Source organism: Myxine glutinosa, chromosome 1, assembly GCF_964187855.1.
Source record: "Myxine glutinosa chromosome 1, kmMyxGlut1.1, whole genome shotgun sequence".
Lineage (NCBI taxonomy): Eukaryota > Metazoa > Chordata > Myxini > Myxiniformes > Myxinidae > Myxine > Myxine glutinosa.
The window spans coordinates 279,150,120-279,163,473 of NC_136261.1; the positions used below are offsets into that span (position 1 = coordinate 279,150,120).

General features: G+C 39.9%; 1 protein-coding gene across 1 annotated transcript in view; it reads left to right on the top strand.

The window, feature by feature from the left end:
- The window catches only part of LOC137437879 (hexokinase-2), a 74,541-nt gene that overhangs the window by 55,772 nt on the left and 5,415 nt on the right, over positions 1–13,354 (top strand). The window lies entirely within an intron of this gene.

Consider the following 13,354-nt stretch of genomic DNA (forward strand, 5'->3'; position numbering starts at 1 on the left):
CTCACCCATAACATATCCTGGGCGCCATCTAGTGGTGGCTACCCATAACATATCCTATGCGCCATCTGGTGGTGGCTACCCATAACATACCCTAGGCGCCATCTGGTGGTGGCTACCCATAACATATCCTGGGCGCCATCGAGTGGTGGCTACCCATAACATATCCTAGGCGCCATCTGGTGGTGGCTACCCATAACATACCCTAGTCGCCATCTGGTGGTGGCTACCCATAACATATCCTGGGCGCCATCGAGTGGTGGCTACCCATAACATATCCTGGGCGCCATCGAGTGGTGGCTACCCATAACATATCCTGGGCGCCATCTGGTGGTGGCTACCCATAACATACCCTAGGCGCCATCTGGTGGTGGCTACCCATAACATATCCTGGGCGCCATCTAGTGGTGGCTACCCATAACATATCCTAGGCGCCATCTGGTGGTGGCTACTCATAACATACCCTAGGCGCCATCTAGTGGTGGCTACCCATAACATACCCTAGTCGCCATCGAGTGGTGGCTACCCATAACATATCCTGGTCGCCATTGAGTGGTGGCTACCCATAACATACCCTAGTCGCCATCGAGTGGTGGCTACCCATAACATATCCTGGTCGCCATCGAGTGGTGGCTACCCATAACATACTCTTAGCGCCATCTAGTGGTGGCTACCCATAACATATCCTAGGCGCCATCTGGTGGTGGCTACCCATAACATACCCTAGGCGCCATCTAGTGGTGGCTACCCATAACATATCCTGGGCGCCATCTAGTGGTGGCTACCCATAACATATCCTGGGCGCCATCTAGTGGTGGCTACCCATGACATATCCTAGTCGCCATCGAGTGGTGGCTACCCATAACATACCCTAGTCGCCATCGAGTGGTGGCTACCCATAACATACCCTGGTCGCCATTGAGTGGTGGCTACCCATAACATACCCTAGTCGCCATGTAGTGGTGGCTACCTATAACATATCCTGGGCGCCATCTGGTGGTGGCTACCCATAACATACCCTAGGCGCCATCTCGTGGTGGCTCTCTCTCGAGGCAATCTCAGTATGCCAAAGAACTAGCAACCTCCCAGATACTGTATTGCATCGTGTGTGTGTGTGTGTGTGTGTGTGTGTGTGTGTGTGTGTGTGTGTGTGTGTGTGTGTGTGTGTGTGTGTGTGTGTGTGTGTGTGTGTGTGTGTGTGTGTGTGTGTGTGTGTGTGTGTGTGTGTGTGTGTGTAAATATATATATATATATATATATATATATATATATATATATATATATATATATATATATATATATACATACATTATGTTTCCACCATTGTCCTTCAATTAACTTGGCCTGACTGATCTCACAGCATGCGCACACACATACACACACACACACACACACCGAATCATAATAAACTAGGGCGTGCCCGTACGTGGGTGCAAAAAAACATGCGTGCAAACAACAACAACAAAAAAAAACTTTGAAACCACGTGGCAGTAACGACCACAGAACCCCCCCCCTCTATTTACATGAAATGGTTTGGTCCATTCGCAAAGCCAAAGCGAACGGCTTGCGAGTACGGTGACCATACCTTGGGAACCACTTGTCCGATTAATTTCAAACCTTGAAAAGGCACATCCTCGGGTCCCCAGCAATATATCTGGCAAGTTTCAATTAGATCGGACCCGTGGTTGTCGAGAAACAGCGGTCACAGACAAACACACACACACACACACACACACACACAGACACACACACATACACACAGAGATTACTGGAATTATAGATAGATGCCCAAGACCAAGGCCACTATACCAATGGCTTTAAGAAAATGGTGGGACTGAGTCAATCACACAGATGAAGATTTTGCAAGCTATAAAAATAAAGCACGAGTCATCTCCTTTCGTGATGTAAAAAAAAAAAAACTCCTGTCAAAACAGCTGTACACAAATGCACAATAATATACATAGAGTGATCCAATGACACAACTGCAAAAATTAAATATCCCAGTTTCAGAAAACTCATAGATGCCTGAACTAAAAGTCATCATTGAAAACAGACGTAATGCTCACGTACCATCTAATGATCCCATCAAGCGTGAACATAGAAAACAAAGCATTGCGACTGGATGTAGTATATGGGTACAAAAAAAGAAAAGACGACATTGCTAATTGAGGTGTCAGTACCAAGCGATTTTGGCCTAAACAACACAGAAATCAAGAAAATGACCAAATACCAGGATCTTTAAAATGAAGTGAAAAGGTCTTGGAAGCTGGAGAGCGCTGAAATTGTACCAGTTATTTTTGGAGCAAAAGACGAACCTTATGGGGATATAAAAAACATCCTTGGGAACATTCACAACAATCAAACTGCAGTTGGAAGCTGTCCGGTGCTCACGACGATACTAAAAAGAGACCTCGGACCAAAACTTTGAGAATAAGAAAACTTCACAACTTAGTCCATGAATCAAGGTCCTTTATCGAAACAGAGGTGGATACTTCGAGCCCTGGGAGGACTCTTTCCACCTTTTGAAACCCTCATATGGAGATAACCAATGACACACACACACACACACACACACACACACACATGAAAAAATGATCAGCTCACAAAGAGACAAGAATCTGCACCAAGGCCAAGAGCTGAAAGACGCTATCTACCTGAAAAGACCAAATAAAACGCCTCTAACATCAAGAGTGATGCTCCAGTAGGGAAACTTAAACAAAGAGAAATTGAGTTTAGAGGAAATGATCCTTCGCTATAATGTGTATTGATGCACGAGCAGTGGGGGAGCACGATTTATGGATCAGCTCAGTAAAACGAAATTGGCCATTAGAACAAAGACGTTGCCGTTTTTATAAATTTACAAGGGTTGCATCAAGAACGGACATATAACCTGGAAAAAACTAGCATAAAAGAGGTAGCATCTTGAGCCAGAAGGAAAGCAGAGAGGATATGATGGTAATGGGAGATGGGGTGGAAAGAGGGATGGGAGACCATGGCTGGTGGTGGCGCGGGTGCACGGCTGTGCAGCGAGGCCGAAGCTTGGATCATGACTTAGCACCGGTGGTCCAGCGACGGAGACCAAGTGTGATGGAGCAGAATGACACAGACCTACCCTGGGAGAGAGAACAAGTCCAACCCACTAACCCAAACCAGATGACACCTCCACAGACAGAAGGGAAGAGAGTAAGAATGGTAGATGATGATGAGGAAGAATACGAGAGAGAACAACTGAGCAGAGAAGGAAGAAGATGATTATGATAATGAGCAGCATGGACTGGAAGAAGAGTTCGCCAACAAAATATAGGATACTAGCAGAAGTACCCGGCATTGCCGGGCGGGGGAGGGGAGGGGGAGGGGGAAGGGGAGGGGAGGGGAACGGGGGGGGAGCGAGCCCCTTGGCAAAGCGAGCGATTTTTTTTTTCATAGCACCATAACGTTCATAGCGTCATAGCGTTTCGTAGCGTCATAGCTATTTTTTTTTCATAGCGTCATAGCGTTCATAGCGTCATATCGTTCATAGCGTCATAGCGTCATAGCGTTTCATAGCGTCATAGCGATTATTTTTTTTCATAGCGTCATAGCGTTCATAGTGTCATATCGTTCATAGCGTCATAGCGTTCATAGCGTCATAGCGTTTCATAGCGTCATAGCGATTTTTTTTTTCATAGTGTCATATCGTTCATAGCGTCATAGCGTCATAGCGTTCATAGCGTTTCATAGCGTCATAGCGATTTTTTTTTTTCATAGCGTCATAGCGTCATATCGTTCATAGCGTCATCACGTGATCGCTCTGAGCGAATCAGCGCCCACCTGCTCTGATTCCGTTGATTCCGTGCGCTGAAATGCGCTGAAGTAAATATGAATAAAAAATATGGATCGTCAAATATTTTGAGTTCGGCCATGTTCGTCCAGGCTCAATGGCCATGTCTATGCCAAATATCAAGCACGTAAGCCTCTCCGTTTAGGAGTCTATCGGTAACATTACACACACACACACACACACACACACACACACACACACACACACACACAAACTGTGTTTTATATATATAGATGACAGATACCGCTCAGGGAAAGACCACAACTCTATAGAATATAAAACAACAAATGGACAAAAATACGAGTATGGAGAATCAACAGAGCACTCAGATGAATAATACCAAAATCATCCTCTTGATAGAAATCAATACCGTGTGACCAAAATCATCCCCCCTCGAAGGAAAGCAATACACAAAAAGAAGAAAGCAGGCACTACAGAGACCAAGCACCATCATGGAAACTAATGAGTCGTAATGACTAATGACACAGAGAACAATTCAGAAAGAAAATGGGACAAATGCAGCAATTCATGAGAGGAAATCAAAGCCTGAAGCTAAATAAGACAGGCTAGCTAAATAAGACAAGCCATATATATATCTATATATATATATATATATATATATATATATATATATATATATATATATATATATATATATAGTATATATATCTATAATTCCAGCAATCTCTGTGTGTCTGTGTGTCTGTGTGTCTGTGTGTCTGTGTGTCTGTGTGTCTGTGTGTCTGTGACCGCTGTTTCTCGACAACCACGGGTCCGATATACTTTAAACTTGCCAGGTATATTGCTGGGGACCCGAGGATGTGCCTTTTCAAGGTTTGTAATTAATCGGGACAAGTACTTACCGAGCTATGTCCAAAAAACGCTTCAACCAATCAGAGAGCAGCGAGCTATCACGTGTGCCGAACGTGGCGATCAGACTCTGCCTCGGACGGCACATTTGACAGCGTATTCATTTATTTCACGTTGGAAAACTATGTTGCCGTTAAACTATGTTTTAAAACGAATTCAAACTGCGATTAAATTAAAACGATTCATCGTAACTGCGATTTGCGAACTTCCGGACAGTGACGACTTCACTTCCGGCAGCCAATCACAGAACGCTTTGTTGCGTAGGCGTGGCCGATGTGAGACGAGCGGAGCTGAGCGCGTTACGAGCTGACCGCCATTACGGTACGTAATTCGATTTCTTATGCGCATTATTTCTCCCAATTCAGTCAGAGCGAAGGGCGGAGCGAAGAGCGTTGTTTTTTTTGTTTACGGGCGTACGGGCGGGGTAGAGCGTACGGGTAGCGTTTTTTTTTTTTTTTTGGCAAGGAACGGGCACCCACGTACGGGCAATGCCCTAGTATATATAATTCCAGTAATCTCTGTGTGTATGTTTGTATGTTTGTATGTTTGTATGTTTGTATGTCTGTATGTCTGTGACCGCTGTTTCTCGACAACCACGGGTCCGATATACTTGAAACTTGCCAGGTATATTGCTGGGACCCGAGGATGTGCCTTTTCAAGGTTTCATATTAATCGGAGAAGTAGTTACCGAGCTATGTCCAAAAAACGATTCAACCAATCAGAGAGCAGCGAGCTATCACGTGTGCCGAACGTGGCGAACAGACTCTGCCTCGGACGGCACATTTGAGAGCGTATTCATTTATTTCACGTTGGAAAACTATGTTGCCGTTAAACTATGTTTTAAAACTAATTAAAACTAATTTGCGATTCATCGTAACTGCGATTTGCGACCTTCCGGACAGTGAAGACTGCACTTCCGGCAGCCAATCACAGAACGCGTTGTTGCGTAGGCGTGGCCCGATGTGAGAGCGAGCCGAGCCGAGCGCGTGCGCCATTACGGTTCGTAATTCGATTTCTTCCGGAGAAAATAATAATTTCTCGATTTCTTATGCGCATTATTTCTCCCAATTCAGTCAGAGCGAAGGGCGGAAGCGAAGAGCGTTGTTTTTTTTGTTTACGGGCGTACGGGCGTACGGGCGGGGTAGAGCGTACGGGTAGCGTTTTTTTTTTTTTTTTGGCAAGGAACGGGCACCCACGTACGGGCATGCCCTAGTATATATATATACATACATATATATATATTTATCTTCTATATATATAAAAGAAAGTTTTTGTTTGTTTGTCTGCGCAAGCTAATCTCCTGAACGGTGAAAGATAGGAGGAAACCTCCGACAAAAAATGTCGGGACGGGCCCGGGGAAGGTTATAAGCTAGGTGGCGAGGCTGGTCGAGGCCGCATCGGCCAGGCTAGGCCCATTTCGCAATTAAAAGCTGAGCTGAATTATAGTAGTTAATCTTCTACAGCTGCGAGTAAAAGCTGAATTATAGTAGTAAATTCATTCAAAAATAACCGGGCAACGCCGGGTGCTTTCAGCTAGTATATATATATATATATATATATATATATATATATATATATATATAATATATATATATATATATATATATATATATATATATATATAAATATAATATATATATATATATATATATATATATATATATTATATATATATATATATATAATCGGGAGATTGAATAAGACGCGGACGTAGCTTCAGGGCTTCGATCTTTAATTCGACAAGCTTTCGACCAACAAAGGTCTTCTTCTGAGTCTACAAAAACAGCAGGCATGTATATCAGTCAAGTGTGTATGGTGATGTGTGTGAGATGTGTGATGTGAGTAAAAAATTGCATACAGAAGGGAGAGCCACGCCAAAGTTCACTCACCGGCCCCAAGTTCAACGGAAGTGAAGCGCAGCTTACAGTTACGGTTTGCGTTACATTTCCGGTGCACGTGTATATACAAATATAGGGATACATACATACATAAACATACAAGCATATATTTATATGCCATTTATATTCATATAATATATTTATATATTTATATAAATGACATACAAAGGTAGAATGAATGAATGGGTGAATGAATGAATGAATGAATGAATGAATGAATGGGTTACGGTTAACAATTTGATTGGGTTGATGTAGGAACATGCTTTAATCATCAAAATTTATGCCATGAGGGATTTTTGTCCGAAGTTTATGTATCCAAAAGGACTCACGTTTCAGAATCGTGGTGTGTGATCGATTTGTGATTGATTCAATGGCAGAGATCTGAATGTCATTTATAGAGTGATCCGGTTGATTGAAGTGTATCGTGTAAGGTAGAGATTTGCCCTGACTGGTGTGGAAGTTATTGATTTCTGACCGGGTGTTATTAAATCGTGTGCAGAGTGTATTCTCAGTTTTTTCCAACATATTGTTTGTTGCACTTTTGGCAAGTGATTAGGTATATGACCCATGTAGATTTGCAGTTCATATAGGAGGTGATGGGGAATTTTTGTCCAGTGCTAGAACTACAAAATTTGTTTCCTTCTAGTAAATGTTTGTGAATAATACATTTTTTTGCTGTGCATTTATAGAAGCCAGGGATCCTAGTTTGTTTGTTGTGGGGCTATGGGTGCTTTGCTTTTACCAAGAGGTCCCTGAGTGTCCGACCACGTCGAAATGATGTCAGTGGAGGTTGAGGAAATGTGGTGCCGAGTGTTTCTGATTGATGGAGGAGAGGAAGGGCCTTATTCAGAATACTTGGCAATTGGGATGAGGTAGCAGAGTAGGTGGTTACCAGTGGGACACGGTTAGTTGCAGGTTTGGGTTTGTAAGTCAGAAGGTCTGCTCTCGGTATGCGTTTTGCTCGGGTTATTGCTTCTTTCACAGTGAGGGTCATAGTTTCTTGCAATGAAGTGTGTTTCTAATTGGCAGAGAGAAGTTTCTTCTGCCATTTTTGTTGAGCAAATGCGTCTTACTCTGAGTGCTTGACTGTATGGTATGCTTGCAATTGTATGTTTAGGATGAGATGAAGAAGGAGAAGGTAAGAGTGAGTGTCTGGTGGTTTGGTGTATAGTTCTGTTTCGAGTCTGTTATTTTGAAGCGTGAGTGATGTGTCTAGAAAGTGAACTTCGGACTGTGAGCTGTCGAATGTGAACTTGATGGTCGGATGAATCAAATTTAATTCATTTTGGAATTGGGTGAGACTACGGGGGTGATTTTGACCAGATGAACTGGATGTCATCAATATAACGTACCCAGGATTTTTCCAAGATTCCATGATGAGGTTGTGCATTGATCTTGGCCTCTATCATTCCCATGAAGATGTTAGCGTATGACGGTGCAACAGGGGTACCCATAGCGGTACCTTGAGTTTGAATGTAATGTTGTCCGTTGAATTGGAAATTATTCAGTTTGAGTGTCAGTTCTAATAGGCGCATAAGGTCTTGAGTAGGTGGTATTGGGACTTGTCGTGTATCGAGGGCTTTGCGGCATGCAGACAGGCCTTCTGAATGTGGAATATTAGTGTAGAGGGATGTAACATCTGCTGTGACCAAAATGGTTTGGGAGTTGAAAGGTGAGTATATTCTGTTCAATCCTTGGATGTGGGTCAGAAAACTGGTTGTGTCCTTGAGGTATGAGGAGAGCTTCAACACGAGAGGACGTAAATGACAGTCAACAAATTTTGATATTAGAACAGTTGGACATGTGCAGCCAGATATGATTGGTCTACCTGGATTGTTTACCTTGTGTACTTTAGGGAGAAAATAAAGGTTAGGGCAATGAGGATCTTTCGGAACCAAGCGAGATTTGATGGTTTTATCCACCTGAATAGAATCTACTACCTGTTTAACCTCTTCAAGATGTAGAAGGGTAGGGTCGGATGGGAGCCCTTTGTAAGTATCACTATGTAGTTGACGATTACCTTCTGCAACGTAATCGGCAGTCGACATAATGACAATGGCAGTACCTTTATCTGCTGGCTTTATGACTATCTTTTCATTATTTTGGAGATTGTGAAGTGCTCGTCGCTCTGCCTTTGTAAGATTGTCCTTATGTCTGGAAGAATTATATTTTTGTGCCACCTTTTCAATTTCATTGCTCACTTGTTCCATATAGACATGTAGATATGGATTGTCAACACGTGGTGTCCAGGTGCTTTTTGGTTTAGGTAAAGTGAGTTGTGGTGTATTAGTATCGGTGTATGTGATTGTATGCGTGGTTGTTGGTGTTTGTTGTGGCGTTGATGGTGCTGGGTGTACTTTAGTAAAGTGTGCCTTTAATGTCATTCGCCTACAGAAATCTTTTAAATCTTCTTTCAATTGTAATTGGTCTATTTGTGGAGCGATTGGGCAAAATTTTAAACCTTAGCGAGCAGGTTTATTTCCGCCTCACTGAGGGAATGATTGGAAAGATTGATGATCCCGAGGTTTAGGTAGATCTACAAGTTTGGTTGCAGTAGAAGTTATATTGTTGTTGGTTTGACTATTTTCAACCTCAGCTGTGTTCATTTCCATGGAGGAACGGTTCTGAATGTAATGATGTCTGCGGTTTGTGTATTGTTTTTTACGATAATGTCGATTTTTGTGTTTATGCTGAAGTTGGTCAGAAGTGGTTTGAGAAGTGGTTGGAAGTGGTTGGAGTGGTTGGAGATGGAGTGGTTGAAGTGGTGGAGAGGTGGTTGGAAGTGGTTGTAGTGGTTGGTCAGAAGTGGTTGGAGAGAAGTGGTTGGGAGTGGTGGTTGGAGTTACCTGGTTATTGTTTGCAATGGGTGTATTCTCTTGAGATGGTTTTATATGCTTGCATAACATTTCATCACGTTTAAGTTTCCCTTCCTTAACTTTAACAATGTCGTGTTTAGCAGCCATTAGCTTATCATTGAATGAGCACATTATGTGGTGGTATTGTTCAGGATTCACATTCTTCCACATCTTCTCCTTCTTTTGGCTGATGTTCTCATTCAATTTGATTAATTTTATTTTTACTTGTGTTATTACAATCTCCAGTAGTTGTTGAGCAGTGTTCCATAGCAGTAGATTCCAACGCGCAGTGATGACGTCATCATTGGTTCGAGTTGCGAAGCAAGATCGTTTTTTAATGAGGAGACCTTTAGGTACGATCCCTCGTTGTTTATATTCGTTTAGGTAAGTGAAGTGTAGTTCATGTCTTTGTCTTTTTTGCATCAATCGTTGAAGTTCATTGATCGTGGTGGTCAGGTATACATCGTTGTTGTTGTTGTTGTTGTTAGCGCGGTCGCCATTTCGTGACATGTCTGCTGTGATGGTAATGTAGAAATCCTGAAGCCGTCCAACCCTACACGGATCCCAACAGGGCTTGGAGTTCTGTTGGAATTCTGAGTTTCTACAGTAATATATATATATAACTGTGAGAAATAGTAGAAACTCCACAGTACGAGCAGGGCGTCTCATTTGCATTGAATAAATAATCGGGAGATTGAATAAGACGCGGACGTAGCTTCAGGGCTTCGATCTTTAATTTGACAAGCTTTCGACCAACAAAGGTCTTCTTCTGAGTCTACATATATATATATATATATATATATATATATATATATATATATATATATATATATATATATATATATATATATATATATATATATGTATATATTATATATATATATATATATATTATATATATATATATATATATATATATATATATTATATATATATATATACACAAAGAATTAAGTTAAGCACCCCTACACAACGAATTAAAGTAAGCACCCCCTAATATATATTCTTTGTGTATATGTATACATTGGCATATATTCTAAGGTATGTGAGATCAAATAATGATTGGTATGACATTAGCAATTATCCATTGATGAAATTGAGTGATCAAAGTGAAAAAAAGTGATTGGTTGAGTCAGTGATCCGATCACGTGGGTCCTACACACGTTATTGACGCAAAGATCGCTAGAGGTCTTCTCAGAACAATGACTGTACGTTAGAAAACATAAACGTCATCCACACTGTCCGTGATGGACCTATAGCTCCATACTTAAATTGAGGTGAAAATATGCCTAAAATTCCCAAAGAATTTCACCTTAAATTATTCAGAATAAAATATTGAAAACGGCATGATTGTTATGTTTTTATGTGACCATAATATCACTTCTCCAGAAAATATAGCAATATCATGGGTATATTACACTGTTTTGACGACAACAAACTTGTAATGTGCGAGGTTGTAAAAAAACGGGGGGGGTGCTTAACTTAATTCTTTGTGTATATATATATATATATATATATATATTATATATATATATATATATATATTATATATATATATATATATATATATATATATATATATATTATATATATATATATATACATATATATATATATATATATATATATACATATATATATATATATATATATACATATATATATATATACATATACAGTGGTACCTCGGCTTACGAGTGCCCCAACGTACGAGTTTTTCGGGATACGAGCCGTCGCTCGGGCGGTTTGTTGCTTTGGGATACGAGCCGAGATCCGATGTACGAGCTCAAAAAATTTATTTTTTTGAATTTTCCGGTTGTGGCTTCCGGTTCCGGTCACGCGGTTATCTTGCCGTGAAAGCATCTCTGCTTGGATATAAAACACGCAATCGTCGAAATACATGAGCGAGGAATCTCCTTGCTCCAGCCGGTGACGTCATCGGCGGGGATCCCCGCCTCCAGAGTGGCTGGTCACGTGACCGCCAAAGCGTGTCGCGCGTGCGGGTATAATGAGCTACACCTGTGGATCACGTGACCACGGAAGCACGCCTCGCTTGAGAGGCATGGCTTTCGGTTTGCGTTTTGCTTTATAAGGCGCGATAAATGGGCTTTTGAGTGTTAGCGGTTCATGGCGTTGACGGTTCATGGCGGTTCATGGCGGTTGACGGTTCATGACGGTTCATGACGGTTCATGACGGTTCATGACGGTTCATGACGGTTCATGACGGTTCATGGCGTTGACGGTCAAAAACCCATTACATCAATTTTACCAGGCACTGTACAGTAAGTACAGTGGACACCAAATGCACGGTGGAAGGCTAGAAGTAGAAGATCGTCCAAGACAAGTGAGAATAAGCCATACTTTGGAGGAGATGACGTCATTCGCTGGTCCGATAACCAAAGATGTGGTATAAAAAACCAGGTGAGCTAACAATGCAGCAATGAAGGAATTCGGCCAAGGCACCGGCACACAACGACCTACCTACATCGAAAGACTCAATGCCAATGGTGACAGAAGCCAAGACGGCCGGCTTAAACACCGCCGAAAGACCACGGTGTACCAACTTACGATGCAGAACATCTTGCACTTAATATGATGACAACAGGTGCCATCCTCTGACGTACCATTACAGGTACAGGTACAGTACACGTGAGCACAGAGCAAAAGTTCACTGAAACCGAGATTAAGAAAAAAGAAAAAACACCTCGTGGTCCGTGCTCGATATCCGAGTTTCAATCTTTTCAAACACATGATGCTCTCGGTCACGGTATCTCCTGCGAGCTGCTTCTCCTTCAACCACACAAACAACAACTTCTCCATATCTTCATGGATAGAGGTCCGGAGCTTTGAAATAATCGTAACGCCCTTGGCTGGCGTTATAGCCTTTATGGACTCCTTCTGCTTCAAAATCGTACATATCGTAGAAGGAGTACGATCGTACTGCCTCGCCAAGTCGACAACACGCACACCTCACCTGGCATGCTCTTCTCCTCTGCTTAATAAAACCAGTTTATTTCTTTACATTCTCTTGTATTATGTACAGTATATACGAGGTCGTGCTTGTTTATACATTATTTGTTATTTATAAAGTACATTTTTGTTATTTAAAAGCACCTAACAAAAAAAATTGGTGTTTTTTTTTTGAGGCTGGAACGGATTAATAGCATTTCAATGCATTTGAATGGGAAAATTTGCTTTGACTTACGAGCGATTTGGCTTACGAGCTCCGTCACGGAACGGATTAAACTCGTAAGCCGAGGTACCACTGTATATATATATATATATGTATATATACATATATATATATACATATATATATATATACATATATATATATATACATATATATATATATATATATATATATATATATATACATATATATATATATATATATATATATATATATATATATATATATATATATATATATACATATATATATATACATATATATATATATATATACATATCTATATATATATATATATATATATATATATACATATACATATATACATATATATATATATATATATATATATATATATACATATATATATATATATATATATATATATATATATATATATATATATATACATATATATATATACATATATATATATATATATACATATCTATATATATATATATATATATATATATATATATATATACATATATATATATATATATATATATATATATACATAGATATATATATATATATATTATATATTTATATATATTATATATTTATATATTTATTATATATTTATATATTTATTATATATTATATATTTATATATATATTATATATATATATATATATATATTATATACATATATTATATACATATATTATATATTTATATATATATTATATATTTATATATATATTATATATTTAT